The sequence below is a fragment of the Acipenser ruthenus genome, chromosome 5 (assembly GCF_902713425.1).
Source record: "Acipenser ruthenus chromosome 5, fAciRut3.2 maternal haplotype, whole genome shotgun sequence".
NCBI classification, from domain to species: Eukaryota; Metazoa; Chordata; class Actinopteri; order Acipenseriformes; family Acipenseridae; genus Acipenser; species Acipenser ruthenus.
Window position 1 is genome coordinate 47,232,097 of NC_081193.1, and position 16,040 is coordinate 47,248,136.

At 38.2% G+C, this 16,040-nt stretch overlaps 1 long non-coding RNA gene across 1 annotated transcript; it reads right to left on the reverse strand.

The window, feature by feature from the left end:
• Positions 1–8,367: 8,367 nt before the first annotated feature.
• LOC117402527 (uncharacterized) lies at positions 8,368–11,503 on the reverse strand. The gene is made up of 3 exons (XR_009328708.1): positions 11,392–11,503; positions 9,149–9,287; positions 8,368–8,472 (listed from the first exon to the last, which is right to left on the reverse strand). It is a non-coding gene; the product is annotated as an uncharacterized LOC117402527 (long non-coding RNA).
• Positions 11,504–16,040: the final 4,537 nt, after the last annotated feature.

The window sequence follows — 16,040 nt, forward strand, 5'->3', positions numbered from 1 at the left end:
GGATGGAGAAAGGGTGGTGGTTTCAAGAGGAATAGAAATAGAGAGATCAGCGGTGGGGGAGGAAGAGGTCTGATTTGGAGAGGTTGAGTTTGAGATGATGCGAGTACATCCAGGAGGAGATGGCCGAGACAGGTAGAAATACAGGAGTAAATATCAGAGTCAGAGGTGGGCATATGAGAAGCCGTGGGAGGAGATGAGGGGACCCATTGCGGAAAGAGGAAATAAAAGGGAGTAGAGCAGGGGCAGCAGCCTGGAAATGGGGAGGGGGTCCAGAGCACACGTGGTGGGTTTATGGCTCTGGAGCAGGGATCGGAGTCTGAGAGGGGTGGGAAGGAGGGTAGGATAGTAGGGGTTGCAGAGGGTGATGGGGAGGAAGTGAGCAGAGGACAGGGTATGGGTTGGGAAGGAGGCGAAGTAGTGAAGAGTTTGCAGATGTCTGTGATTTTGGAGAAGGAGGCAAAGTCATCAGCTGAGATGACGGAGGATGGAAGATGGGGGGAGGCCTAAGGAGGGAGGAGAAGGTAGAGAAAAGTTTACAGGGATTGTTGATAGAAGACTGAATGATGGAGTGGAAGTAGCGTTTGGCAGAGGTGAGTGTAGAAGAGAAGGGAGGAGCGAGCAATAGAGATCCAAGGCAGCAGGGAGATTGGTTTTCTTCCATTTCTTTTCAGCAGAGCGCAGTTCGGTACGAGCCGAGTGGAGCACGGAGGAGAGCCACGGATGGGGAGGGGCCGAGGGGTCAGAGGGAGGGGTCAGAGGACAAAGGGAATCGAGGCAGGAGAAGAGAGTGGAGGTAGCCGAGTCTACAGAGAGTTGGGAGAAGGAGTCGATCGAGAGAGCAGCAGTGGAGAAGACAGAGGGGGGGAGGGAATGGAGGTTTCGATTTAAGTGACTCTATTAAATGTAATGTTAAACTGCAGTTACAGTGTGATTTTACTGCAGTATGGTGTTAACTGGTTCCAATGTGTATTATTATTCCTGCAGTTTATTGTTAAACTGCAGGAACAATTGGATTGTACTGCAGTGAGAGTTAGACTGCAGTTCCAATGGAATTTTACTACATTGTGGTGTTAAACTGCAATTACATGATTATTTCAGTCTAGTGTAAAACTGCAATTAAAATGTAGTTTTATTACAGTCTAGTGTTAATCTGTAGTTACAATGATTATATTACAGGCTACTGTTAAACTGCAGTTGCAATGTGTTTTTTACTGCTTTTTTGGTGTTAAACTGCAGTTAAAGTGATTCTATTAAATGTAATTTTAAACTGTACTTAGAATGCGATTCTGCATCTCCGTTGAAAATGTCACAAACAAACTGTGTCTATTAAAAGAGGGCAACTTGTATTTTTTTGTTATAAAAGACACACTATGCTGAGGTACCAGTGTTGCTAATAGTGAAAAAATATATACTCCTTAACACTTTTCTAATATGAGACCATTTTCAAATGTAAACGATTTAACTGATGAAAAGAATGAAAAAACACAGGCTTACAAATAAAGGTAGACAATCAGCCCAGCGTTTTAATCTGGAATCTCAATTCATGAAACGCACGACAGTAACAAACCTCCTAATCAAAAGAAACACTTTTATTATTCAACAGAAAAGAAAGCTTTCCAGATTGTTTTAAATTCGCTGGATGTATCAGAGCGCTAGCGTTCAAGCAGGCTATAATAAATTCGGTTAAAAACTGTGTAGCATCACATCGAAGAAACTCCAGGATGCTGGCCTGTTATCTTTTTATATTAATAACTCAGGAACTGTTTCCTATTTTTTCACCAAAGGCTCTACATTGGCACAGACCACATGTACATTTCTCAGTTTGGTGTAGAAATTCAGTACTGTGTAGCCTGTACATTAGAGCAAAAAAAAAACACACAGACAAAAAAAACATGTTAAGTATAGGGTAAAAAAGGGAACTTTTACAAAAAAAAAAACAAAAAACTGGTATCCAGATGTTGTTAAATGCACAAGGTGGCGTCAAGTCAATGGAACATGCAAATTTCTGGGCAATTCCGACAAACCCAGCCAAAGTTATTAAAGTGCAACATTAGAGGTTTAATATTGAGCACCCTCTCTCTCTCTCTCTCTCTCTCTCTATATATATATATACACACACATACATACAGTTGTAGTCAAAAGTTTACATACCCCAATGGAAATTTATAATTTCTAGAAATTTCTCAAAAAAATGTTACAAGAAATAGATTTACAGTTATTTATTTCAGCAATTTCTTTTGCAAAACTCCAAAAATGACAATTCAAAAGTATTCATACCCTGACAAGGAAAATGAAATTAATAGCTAGTTGAGGCACCACCACAATCCCTGGATCTCAATCAAATTGAGCACTTTTGGGGTTAAATTCCATGCAAATACAATAATTTAAAAGAATTCTATTTGAAAAACTATAAAATGGTAAGGAATAGATGATTATGGTAGTGAGAATCTTTAAAAGTTAAACTGGGAGCCGAGTGGAAGGGGAAAGGATTTGTGTATTTGTGATGCACTTTTCTGTATTCTTTATACAATACCACCATCGTTGTATCCAAAAAGGCTTGGTTACTAGCAAAGGGAAACAATATACGTATGAATGAAGATAAGACAACAAATTAGGATTTATAGGATTTACCAGTCCAAAAGATTTAACATATAGAATGAATTAATTTAGCTACCAGTTCCATTATGGGATAATTGCATTGCTCTGGATTTTTACCAGGTAACCATGAAACTCCAGTCATTACAGTCTAAGACCAGGGCCTTGAGTGTCTGTGTGAAGTGTTTAATCATAAGTAAACCTTCACCATCATGATAAAATGTTACTGTATGCATCACTTACATTGTATTAATTAGGGGAGCTACACTGTTTAATAGCCTATTCTTACCTGTGTGCGTCAATTGGAAATTTCAACTGATTTTGAAAGTGTTATTTTTGTGGTTAATAACGACAGTATGGTACAGTGCACCCCTGTTATATTTTCTGTAGCATGGGTGGAATGGAAGAAAGTCATATTAATACAGATGCTGTCTAAATGGGGTTTACCCTTTAGTAAACTTTCAGACAAATTCATATATTACATGAAGGGGTTGTTTTGATACTTTGATACCAAGGGACACATTTTTCAGTTGCTCTTTTCATTGCCATCGTTTTACTTTGAGAAATATGTTTACTGAAACATTAACCAAAAACATCAGTACTGGCATGTGTTTTTAATTTTGAGGGGGCTGAATGACACTGCCAGTTAAAAGATACAATGGAAACTTCATCTCTTACCTATTTAGGAATGTATTACCGTACTGTTTTATCATGACACTAGGGTGGATAATTTGAGGCTTCTGTTCACAATCCTAAGTAAGATACACATATATAGATATAAGGGACAATACACATCCAAAAACAGCCCCTATGGTCGGATATCCTTTGATACAATTGGCAAGACAGGACTGAATGACAGAGTGGTCAGGTCAGGGTTGAGGTGTGATCATGGATTAGGAGAGATCTCTGTTGTCAATTTGTTTTTAATTTATCTACCCTACTACGTGTTCCAGCTGCTTTTCATTTTAATATAATGATGTTAATCCAGATGGTTGTGCAAGACACCTACATAAGGTTTATTTTCATCGCCCCAGTGATTCTACTGGGGTTTTTAAATTAAAAAAAGTAAGGGGAGGCCCCACCTGGCTCTAAAGGCACTGCTGCTTGATTGCTAGATGAGTCATGCAAGCGTCATTCGAATCCCACTCACACCAAATCTGACGATTTTGGCTGGGGACCCACAGGAAGAGCTGCATGGCCTGTGGCCTCCTGCAGGGAAAATACAAGCATGAATTTTTGATGCCCCAAAGCACTTTGTCTTTGCTGGACACAACTATCCTATTAGTGCTCTATAATTTTATACAGTGCATATGCTAGTTTTAAATTGTATTGTGACACTGTGAAGCACATTATATATTTCCATTATAATAGCTGTCACTACTCACCATAAATTTTGATATGTACCTTGAATTTGATCATATTTATGCCTTATCTAATTAGATATTCACATTTAGAAATATTTTAAAATATACATTTATAAGAAACATGCAGGTCTTTATTCTCCCCCATGGAATGAAATCCACCATATCTGAACAACCATATATCCAATTGTCATGAAACTTGGTATTTATTTTATTTAGAATATCACATTCTGAAGGGGGGGTTGACTGTCTGTCTAAATCCGTCCATCTGTATGTCACACTTACATGTTTGCATATATCTGGAGAACTGTTTGTCCATTTTTCATGAAACTTGGTATTACCTTAATTTAGCATATGTTGTTGAGAATATCTCATTCTAGAAATATAGGGGGGGTCTGTTTGTCCGTACATCCGTCGTCCTGTGTGTCACACTTGCATATCTCAATCTGGAGAATCACTTATAAAATTGTGATTAAACATTTCATTGCTAACTATTATTCTAGACTATTCTGTACATACCGTTGATATATGTCATGGTCATCAACTTTCATCATCATAATCTCTCAGTTTTCATTTACAGCAGTGGCAGGGGATGAAATTACAGACATTCTTGTTACTGCGAGTCCCTCTCAGACAAGCAAAGGGTCTCCATTGCATCTTATTTTGCCAAAAGTGTGCACAAGAACCTCACCAAAAGACTGTTTCAACTGTACATATTAACTTATATTTTAAGCTCCTAGTGGTCTGCCCTTGATGAAGAAAATAAAGTTTAATTCCAGCCTTGCTTTTGCTATCCCACATGGCATTCAGAGGTACCGGTAACCATGGCAGCCTGACTCAGAGACACCCAGAACATATTATTTGTATCTTATCTCTACAGGAACATCTCTTGACTAGTACCGTAAGTGCATTTAACTCGCACACAGTATAGTCTATTATACAATTAATAACTAAGGATCTGAGCAGTGACTGTAATATCACTGTCCACTCTGTTTGAAATTAGTTTTGTGGTCTCAACCCCACATCACAAAACCCTAAAAGAAAATCAGAACAAGAATACCTGCCAATGAGGGTGCATTTGTAAACTGGACTCAATTTGTAGAACATTTTAATTACAGATGCATTCTCCTTTTCAGTTTTTTGCTTTTCTATGTTCTACAGTCCTCCACCATGTGGTAGTGTTATGGGGGTGGGGGTCTGAGATTCCTTTGGGAAGAGCTGTAGTCTGCTTTGTCACTTCATTGTCCTCAGAAGATTTATTTTGCTCTACCAGCTTTAAGCTTGAGATAACAGAATAGAAAAGGGTAGTAGAGTTCACTGGCCATGGTGCTGGCTTCACAATGTCATTTTGCCTACCCCTCTCTTTTGAACAAAGGAATACATCCATAATCACCTAAGACATGTGTCAACACTATAGTATGTGGGATGTGTGTGAGGACTTACTGATTTTTTTTTCACAAAACAAATGGGGTTCATCATAGGCTCAGGCACTTTCTCTTTTCAAAAGCCCCCTTCTACCTATCCCTGATTGGTCTAATTGGAGAACTGGCTTTTGTCATTTTCCTTTCTGACTGAAGACCAATAAGCAAGAAATTTAGAAGACATCTGTAAATTAGTCTTTCAACATTTCTTTGACTCTTGAAAAAAAAAAAGCTGCGATGAAAGAGAACACTTAATCAACACATTAAAATAACCTTTTTTAAAAAATATTTAATTCATTTACACATTACAAAGTACCTAAGTTCACTATAAAGTACAGTAAAAAAACAAAAAAAAACATTCAATTTCATTAAATGGAGGCAGTTGATAGCATTCAGTGACAGTTGACAGTTCAATACTACCCTTTGAACAGTAAAACCTGCCTATTACAACCACTAGGGACTGAATGGTGGTCTTTATACTCAGAGTAACATGAGATCTATATATTCAGCACATGAGGTTCATTCCTGGTCACTACAGACAGATGGCCCTTATTTAGGTCTAATCATTTAACATTGAGACAATGCATAGTCTTTTTTTTTTTGTATCTAAGCAGTGGACAATTTTAATAATGCCACCCTAAAACTTGCAAACCTGCCTAATCATTGAAGAAAATAAGTAACACCAGTGGGATTAATATATACATCAATAATATAGCCTCCCTTTATCTTCAAGTAGTAAAATAAATGAAAAACATTTTGTGATAGCTAGATACATTTAAAATGTAAGTATGACTCATGAACACTCAACATCTGATAAATAGTAAACAAAACAGTTACTGTTTCACATTCATAGAGACATCAAAGTTAATTCAGAAAGAAATAAAATTAAAACCATAGTACCCATTAACCCTTTAGTACCTAGTGCAAACAACCCCCCCCCCCCATCAATAAAGCCTACCATGTACAACAACTGATATCTATGCAAAGGTGTAAAATATATTTCCCACAGCTCTCACTAGATGGCAGCATCAAGCATCATTGCTCGATCATCATTGCCGATCAAAAAAGGTGCTGTTAAGCTCTTGAACATACTGTATTTTAGACTAAACAGCTCATAATATGGCTAAACGTATTGGTTCTATAAAATATAGCCAGTTTAAGTGAAGGGGGAACACAACAAAGAAACCTGATTTTTGTATCTGTTATAAACACAAAACATAACTGAAACCACCAAGCACATGTTATTGAAACAGCATGGAGCAAGGCCACATGGGTAGATGCTAGATTTGTAAATAATCAAAAACCCTGAGATAGATTTTTTTTGGCTTTAAATGACCACACTTTGAGGGACTGATAAAGCAGAAATGCCTATTGAACTCTCAATGCTTAATCAATTATATTTTGGTATTTTTTAATACTTTGGGTATGGTTCACAAGAGAATTAACTAACCACAACCTAAGTTGAATTTTTGTAAATATACAGCTATATATTTTGCCTATTCAGCAGTGCTACCAAGCCGGAACATAATATGTAAAGCATAACAAGAGTTCTGAAGGTTCTACAAAGGATCTGGATGCAAAAATGAATGCTTAAGGAACAGCTGTGGCGGTTTCCAAACCAAGAAAAACTAGTTACTTTTGCCACGTTTCCACCTGCTGCTAGGTTAAGAGCGATTTGAAACCAGACTTGCTCAGTTTGCAGACTTGCAAATTGATTTCAATTGGCACTCTGTGTGACCCTGTTTGGACTGCGGGCTGGCAGAACTCAATCTCTCCAACTCGCACTGATGGAAGTTACCTAAGGTTTTAAATCTCGTACTGCAGAAAAATATATATATAGGCAGAACATGAGGAAGGTGAATATTGAATTAACTTCCAACTTCCAAAAATGGGATACATACAGGTGATATTTTGACTTTTAATATCCAGTTGCAGATTGGATTGTAGACTGCAGAAGGAATTGGCAGCAGCCCCAGTTTGATATTGGAGCAAGATGAGATTGAGTTTTACAGACTGGTTTCATTGTGCAGATGGAAAAGTAGCATTTGTGTTGAGGAGGCTGAAACTATCTGCACCTGTTCACTTGAGAAGTCCCTACATTTGGGTGAAACAAAACAGGCCAATTTGTCTCTATCTTGGCATTATGACTTCTGGCCGGGGAACAGATATTAAGTTCATGGCACAGTGTATTAAGGGACATATTGGCTCATGGCATTTTAACGCCTCAGTCAAACGCCTCAGCTCGTCTGTTAGCTTCTCCACATCTTTTTTCAGGGAGCAGTTCTCATACTCAAGGCACTTATACTCCTGTGGAAGTGATAACAAAGTCAGACAGTGTTACTGCTTTAGATATCTGAACAAGCAATGAATGATTACTAAGAAGAGCCAGGGATCTGAGCTTGTATGAAACTAAGTAAAGACCCACTTAGTCTATATCATTTTTGTTTTAGCAGAAATGACTTTGCCGCTGCTTTGCATCTACAACTTCCCTGTAGGAATTAGAAGTGGTAATCACTGAGTGATGGGCATTGTTATTCTAGAAAGATGGAAAAACCTTGCAAGCACCTCATCAGTGCTCAATACTGAAGGCAGTGTTTGGAGGGACCTGTAGGAGGTCCAGACACAACTTTGCACATGGGCCCCAGGAGTGAAGAATACTACTGAAATCACTTTGGGGAAGAAAATCAGTTACATTTAAGGACGACCTATGACCCCAATTTATCTTATGGATTAAAAATGTACATGAAGCTAGCCTGACATGTGAGCCTCTGTGTGTTGCACAATTCAACTGTAAGCAAATCAGCATTTTCTAACACCTTGGATGGTGATAGCTCAATAATGTTTTAAAATTACTTTTTTAAAGTAATTATCTAATTTGTAAAGAAAACATTTAATTCAAGAAGTAAGGTAAATTTCTTAACACATGTTGGTGGTCTCTATTGAAGATGCTAGTTCAGTTTTCAAAGGAGACTGTACACTACAATATTTACCTCATGGATTTTGTCTGCTTTCTGCGTCTGCTTTTTGCGACTTCTCTGTGCAGCTACTCTGTTCTTCTCTCTTCTCTTTAACCTTTTACCATCGTCCTTGAAGCTCTAAGGTAAAAACAGTTCAATGAAAAAATATAAAGACCGCATTCTTGCTTTACAGTTAGATGTGATGTTCAATCCATTAACACCGGAGATGTCATGTTGCCTTAGTTCTGAAATGTATATATAGGTATATAGCTTATTAGAAGTATCAGAATCTGTATGTCACACTTTATGAAGAAACTTGATATTGATTTTTTTGTAGCTATTGAGAGTATCATAATGTGAGATGAAGGTTCTTTTTTGTTTTTATTTTGCTGATAAATAGTAATATATATATATATATATATATATATATATATATATATATATATATATATATATATATATATATATATATATATATATATATATAATTGTCTATTATTCATCATTCATTTTTATTGCACGTACTTAAACAGAAGCATTTGTCTGGTATGCTTTTACCTTTAGCAAACGATTCTGCATTTATTTGGGCAAAAAATATATAGTTACAGTCTAGCTGCACAGCTTCACTGTTTTGTTGTTGAGAGAGAGAGACGTTTTGGTTGTTTTGGCCAGCATAAATTACAATGTTATTTTAACGTAGAGATGATATTTCGTTAAACTAATGCTTTTTCATAATTTAATAATTTACCAATAAAAAACAATTACAAACTTAGAAACGCGTAGTATTACTTTAGCATGCATTTGTTTACATTACCTCGCATCCGTGGAGCAAGTCGTTTTCCTCTTGTAAAAAGTCGCTTTCAGACATTCCACACACCGTCAGCCAGAACAGCACAACACAACACATAAAACCAGGTTACTGGTATCTTGCAGATATAAATGATTTGTGTACCCTGTTGGAAGAAACACGCATTGGGTTCTTGTGCTACAGTATTAATATCACGCAGCCCGAGTAGCTCTGCTACATATAGAAATACCCAGAAGCTAAGCTTCCTATTCTACAGCGTTTATTAGTGGGGCAATCTTAAGTCTCGACGAGTGCTTTCACTTTTACAGTTAACCGCGTTCTTGAAATGGCCTTAAATTTTCTTTTAAGTCACGTGGTCGGGGAATTTTTATTTTTAAACTGTTAGTTCATTGCACTGAACAGTATGAGATGCCCAAATACTTCGAGTTTTCAATGTACAACGACTTACGATTATGATTATATATTATTATTATGATTAAAAATAATATATATATAGTTTGTTGACAGTTAATTTGGTGTGCTTTTAGACATGATATTTTAACGTAAATACATTATTTATTACATCCAATTGTATTATCTTACTGTCTGGAACATTTCACCCGGTGAAGTGTTATATAGTGTTACTTCGTCACAATGTGGTACGCGTACTAAATACTTGACCCGTGTAATGTTGGGTTGTAGGGTTGGCAGTGCTCCGGGTTTGCTGGCGCCAGTAGCTCAGCTCCAGTTCCAGAGCTGAACTCGCTGCTCCTGGCTGGCTCCCGCAACCCTTGCTCTCTCGCTCTGGAGCCGCTCCGGTGCTGCTCGGCACTGCTGGTTCTGCTCCAGCTGCTTTTAAAAATAATTCAAACTAGGATAGTATCATTATTTATAAAGTTTTATTTTTTTTAATTGATGTTGCTTGGCTATAAATATCGCATGATGATTAAACTTGTTTTTGAGTAATACACGAGTAAGTAAAATATTAAATACTAGAGAAAGGAACATATTTATATGAGATTATTAACTGGAAATACTAACCCAACATATTAAACAGAAACGTTTTTTTCCCATTTAGTTTGACCTCATATTTTTGTACACTCATGTTCAATTATGGTGCCTTGCAGTTACTCCCTTTGTCTGACACTGAGTGACTTTCCAGTTTCCCCTTTCTCAGTCCTTACTCAAGGATACGGTTTATCAGAATGTTTTTCAGAATTCAGTCTTGTTCTCCGATCTGTGATTAGGTCCCCTTCTTAGTCTTTCACTTGCCACTGATTTGTTTGCTGACTTGTTTATTTATTTATTTATTTAGTATTAATTTGAGACTAAGAGAACACCAGCACTGTATATTTGATATGAATCCCTCTCTCTGTAAAATATAGACCAAAAAGAAAATTGACAACTAAAGCATCACCATTTTCTGTCAAATCTGTACGATTAAGATTGTAGGCGTTAGGCAGTGTTTACTACAGACAATACTGTCGCACGAAGTCACCAATACCTCTGCAATAAACAGTAGCTGTCCAGCAAAGCACTGACAAACGCATTAACAGTCATTCTGCGTTTTCTTTTTATTAAAACACTTGTGAAAGCAAGATAAATAGATTGCTTGTCTCTCCGTTCACTTTCTTGTTTTAGTTTAATGTGTCGCTTATTTTTCAGTATGTTCTCAGCGTGAACATGTACCTCACTGCAGCAGTATTTGCAGCGCTATGCATCCTCTGCCTCACCTGACCCACTTCTGCTATTTTTGCTTTGTATACTTCGAAACATTTGTTTTTCTTTTGAATATTCATAAATTGATTTACGTTCTCTCCATTCCTCATCCACTAAGAATATTATATTTTCGTGTATTTCAATTACTACGCCCAGCAATTGCCACAATAATCAGACTTTGATTGGCCAACATAATCAGGTGATATTAATGTTTTTGTGAAGTGACAGAGAACCACGTTTGAATTTTATTTGATCATCTAACGTCTAAACGTCTGCTGTATCCTAGGATACAGTGTACAGCTGCTTATTACAAAGTCAGTCAAAATAAAACAGCATTTTAATCAAAATACTGTGTATTTCCTAGAAAATAAAACCGACGTCTAGTTAAAAACAAAATCTTGTAATTTCTCGGTAAAATTCTGAATAAACCGGAAACGCGAAACACTAGATATACTGTAGTGTAGAGTTGAGCAGTCTTGATCAGGCAGGTTCCAAACAATCCTACGTAGTTAGCTAAAGATAAAATGTTGAAAACCAAAAATAATATCTACCCTCTCTGCTAACTTCAGATCTACTATAAAGGATTTTATCCTAATCTCACAGATACACACACGAGCAGCATTGCAACATCCATCTTGATTCGCCTTATTTACTGGGCTTAAGGGCTCTTAAAGGTACGTTGCCTATTAAAATAAGTCTGCCGACTCAAAACCAATAACATTATTTTGATTGAATAAACTTCTAACAGTAATAAAACAACTGTCTGATAGTTATATATTTATTTTTTAACCCTTTGTTATTAACATAACCCCATGAAATAAGGTATTATTTTATAGGGGGTTACATTTGCAGCAGGCACACAAAAGAAACGACGTGACAGCTGTGCCAACAAAGGCAATGAATCTTTGCAATTTTTCCAATAAGCCAAAGGGGCAGGAGTCCAAAGGCTCCCTCGTCTTTGCTGCATACATCTTCAGCTCATTGTGCAAAGCACATCCTTTCATGTTATCATAGACTTCAGGGCTGCTGTCAGCAACTCATAGATGCTTTCAGATGTACATCCTGTCTTGGGTGGAACTGGATCACTTTCAACAGGCCCACATAGAACAGACAAGCCTTTGGTCACAGTTTCTTTTTTCTGATTGTCGAAGAGAGATTGAGGAAGGTTGATGTCTGACAAACAAGGTAAATGTTAGCCTGATAACCTTGCTGGGATTTGACTCAAAAGTAGTCTTTCACCTTCAAGCCAGATTCAGATTTAGTTTCAAGCTTTCCAAGTGCTCTGTGAATTTCAACCACTGTAGGGACAATGAGATGCAGTTGGATACTTTGCTCCAGAGAGAGCTGTGGTGGCTTCCTGGAATGGCTTGAGCATCTCACACACTTCTAGGAGCATCGTATGTTCAGCAGTAATGTTTCACAGTTTCACAGCTGCAATCTCTAATTGTTATGCTTGCTGGACCACTTTTTCAATTATTGGCAAGCTTGAGTTCCATCTTGTAACACAGTCCCTTGGAATTTTCTGTGGTTCAGATCCAGTTTCAGTCAGATACACCTTAGCATAAGCATGCCAAGCAGCCTGTGACTTCTTAAAAAGGGGAGCTATGGACCAACATCTTCCAATCACTGAAGATATTTATTTTACTGAAACCTGCTTTCCTTCCCTAGGGAAAATAATTGGCAGAGGTATAAGCTGTGTGCAAACAAGAGCGCGGTTTCAACTTCAAGAGACTACAGGTACGTACAACACTGGCTCCACTGTCAGTGACAGCACATACCTCTTGCTTTATGTTAAAGGAGTCCAGCACATTTTGCACAGAGGCAATGTTCTCCCCAGTATGGGACTCATCAGCAGGAATGCAGCAAATGCATTTTACAGTTAAATTCCACTCCTGGTCAACAACGTGGCATGTCATTGCAAGAAAAATCAGAAGCATTTTGGTACAGGTCCACAGATCAAAAGTAATGGCAGCATGTGATGTAGACATTCGTTCTTGTTTTAAAGTACCCACAATGCCTGAGTATGCATTGCTCAACAGTGCATCCGGAAACTGTTTTTCTTGAGGGTGGTTGGTATCCTGGACAAAGCAGGTTCAGGATTATTATTATTATTATTATTATTTATTTCTTAGCAGACGCTCTTATCCAGGGCGACTTACAATCGTAAGCAAATACATTTCAAGTGTTACAATACAAGTTATACAATAAGAGCAAGAAATACAATAACTTTTGTTCAAGCAAAGTATAAATGTGACAAACCACAATTCAATAATACAGCAGATAATAGTGATAGTTACATCAGGGTATGATTAAATAGTGATAGTTACATCAGGATATGATTAAATACAAAGTACTACAGGTTAAACACTTGGCAGATAACAGTATTCTGAAGTACAGGATTAAATGCAGTAAAATAGGGGCAGATAAGAGCAAAATAAAGCACATTTACATGAAGGGTGATAGTGTCCCAGGATACAAACAGAGGAGTTCTACAGGTGCTCTTTGAAGAGGTGAGTCTTAAGGAGGCGCCGGAATGTGGTCAGGGACTGGGCAGTCCTGACATCTGTAGGAAGGTCATTCCACCACTGCGGAGCAAGGGTGGAGAAGGAGCGGGCTCTGGAGGCAGGGGAGCGTAGCGGAGGTAGAGCCAGTCTTCTAGTGCAGGCGGAGCGGAGAGGTCGAGTGGGGGTGTAGGGAGAGATGAGGGTCTGGAGGTAGCTGGGTGCAGTCTGGTCAAGGCATCTGTAGGCTAGTACAAGAGTCTTGAACTGGATGCGAGCGGTGATCGGGAGCCAGTGGAGCGAGCGGAGTAGTGGAGTAGCGTGGGCGAAGCGAGGCAGAGAGAACACCAGGCGGGCAGCAGAGTTCTGGATGAGCTGGAGCGGACGGGTGGCGGACGCAGGGAGGCCAGCCAGGAGGGAGTTGCAGTAGTCTAGGCGGGAGAGTACCAGGGCCTGGACCAGGAGCTGGGTAGCATAGTTGGTGAGGAAGGGTCGGATTCTTCGGATGTTGCTCAGGAAGAATCGGCAAGTGCGTGCCAGAGTGGAGATGTGCTGGGAATAAGAGAGGCAGGGGTCCAGGGTGACTCCAAGGTTCTTAGCTGAGGAAGAGGGAGAGAGTGTGGTAGATTCCAGAGGAACAGAGATAGAGAAATCAGAGGAGGGGGAGGAGGAGGGAAAGAAAAGGAGGTCAGATTTAGAGAGGTTGAGTTTGAGGTGATGCGAGTGCATCCAGGAGGAAATAGCAGACAGACAGGTAGAGATACGAGAGGAGATGGTGGAGTCAGAGGTGGGGAAGGAGAGGAAAATCTGAGCATCATCAGCATAGAAATGGTATGAGAAACCATAGGATGCGATGAGGGCGCCCAGGGAGCGGGTGTAGAGAGAGAACAGGAGAGGACCCAAGACTGACCCTTGGGGGACTCCAGTTAAGAGAGGGTGAGGTGTGGAGGTTGCTCCACGCCAGGTTACCTGGTAAGTGCGGTTGGAGAGGTAGGAGGAGAACCAGGCCAGAGCAGTGCCAGAGATCCCCAGGTCAGCAAGAGATGATAGTAGAACAGAGTGATCAACAGTGTCAAAGGCAGCAGAGAGGTCGAGGAGAATTAGGACAGAGGAGAGAGAGGCAGCTCGGGCACACTTAAGTGAGTTGGTGACAGACAGGAGGGTGGTTTCAGTGGAGTGGGCAGAGCGGAAGCCAGATTGGAGAGGGTCAAGCAGAGAGTGGTTGGACAGGAAAGCAGAGAGCTGGCGGTGTACAGTCCGCTCGAGGGTTTTGGAGAGGAAGGGTAGGAGGGAGACAGGACGGTAGCTCTGGAGGGAGGTGGGGTCGAGGGTAGGTTTTTTGAGGAGGGGATCTTTCTGAAAAGATTAAAGTTCCAATCAAACACTTTCTACAAAATCTATTATGCAAAATGAAAGTCAGAAAATTCTCCTTTAAAAACAATGCTTTCATAATTAACAGTAATACATTAAATATGAAGGTGATGCTTAGAATTGTTTTATGCAATAGAACTATGCTTAACAATACTATAATTACTATTGAAAAGCTTTGTAAATTTTATTTAAAAATGTGATGGTAAAATATTCAATAACAGTCTAGTTCTATCCTTCTAAAGTAAACAAAAAAGCGATAATAAACTTTAAACAATCTTAATTTACTCTAAAGATAAAAATGACAAATGAAAATGAGTTTTTCACAATAAATATTTATGGATCATTTTCTGTTAACAACTAGTCAATAATAGGGCTGAAAGGGTTTTTTTTTTTTTTTTTTAGTAATCCTTTATTATATTCCAAAAGTACTGATTAGTTACAGAAATAACTTTTAAAGTATTGGTAAATACATTGTTTTGCAGAACATTAAGCCAGTATCCACACTGGCGTGTTTTACATCTTCAATAAAGTACTTATGTTCTAAGTTCTAATGTAAAATTAAACTACTTACACAATTCAGCAAATACAGTAAATTGTGAGCATATTCGTTTTTAAACTAAGTATTATGTAACTTGTTTTCTCTTTATATTGACAAACACAATGTTGTATTTTTCAGTTGGTTTACTTTTACTAATGTACAATGTTTTGAATCTGATTTCTTACCTTTAAAGACTTTTAAAATGTAATAAAAATGCAACTTTGTTTTCATCTCAATTTTAGTTATTAAATAAGTAAGTTTTGGAGACTTGTTCACAATTAATACACTAATGTAACAATACTGTGGACAGTAATAATAATGTAACAATACTGTAGATTGAGTATTTCAATATTAATATTATAATATTATTAATATTTCTTTCTATATAACAGTATGTATTTCTCCATAAAAGAAGATCTTTAACATAATAAAGTGAGGTGATTTACAATTTCTTACCTAAATGAAGGTGTTTCTACAGCACACAATGGTTGCAGATCAAGAGCAATCCACTCCAGTACAGCTTTGTCAACATCTGGTTGTTTTTCTGGTGACATTTTCAAACTCCAGATGGCATTCCAAAAAAATATTTTAGCTGAGGTTGCAGTTTTTCCTTTTTTCTTGCTCCTGAAGTTTTTTTGGAAACATTTCAGTGATGTCTTTCCAGGTGCCTTTTTCTGATTGAAAGACTCACTTAGATTCTCATGGCACAGCTTGTACTGCGTTTTGCCCTGCTGTAAATGTTGAAAACAACTGGCAACATCTTTAGAACATTCCTCAGTTTGCTCTCCCT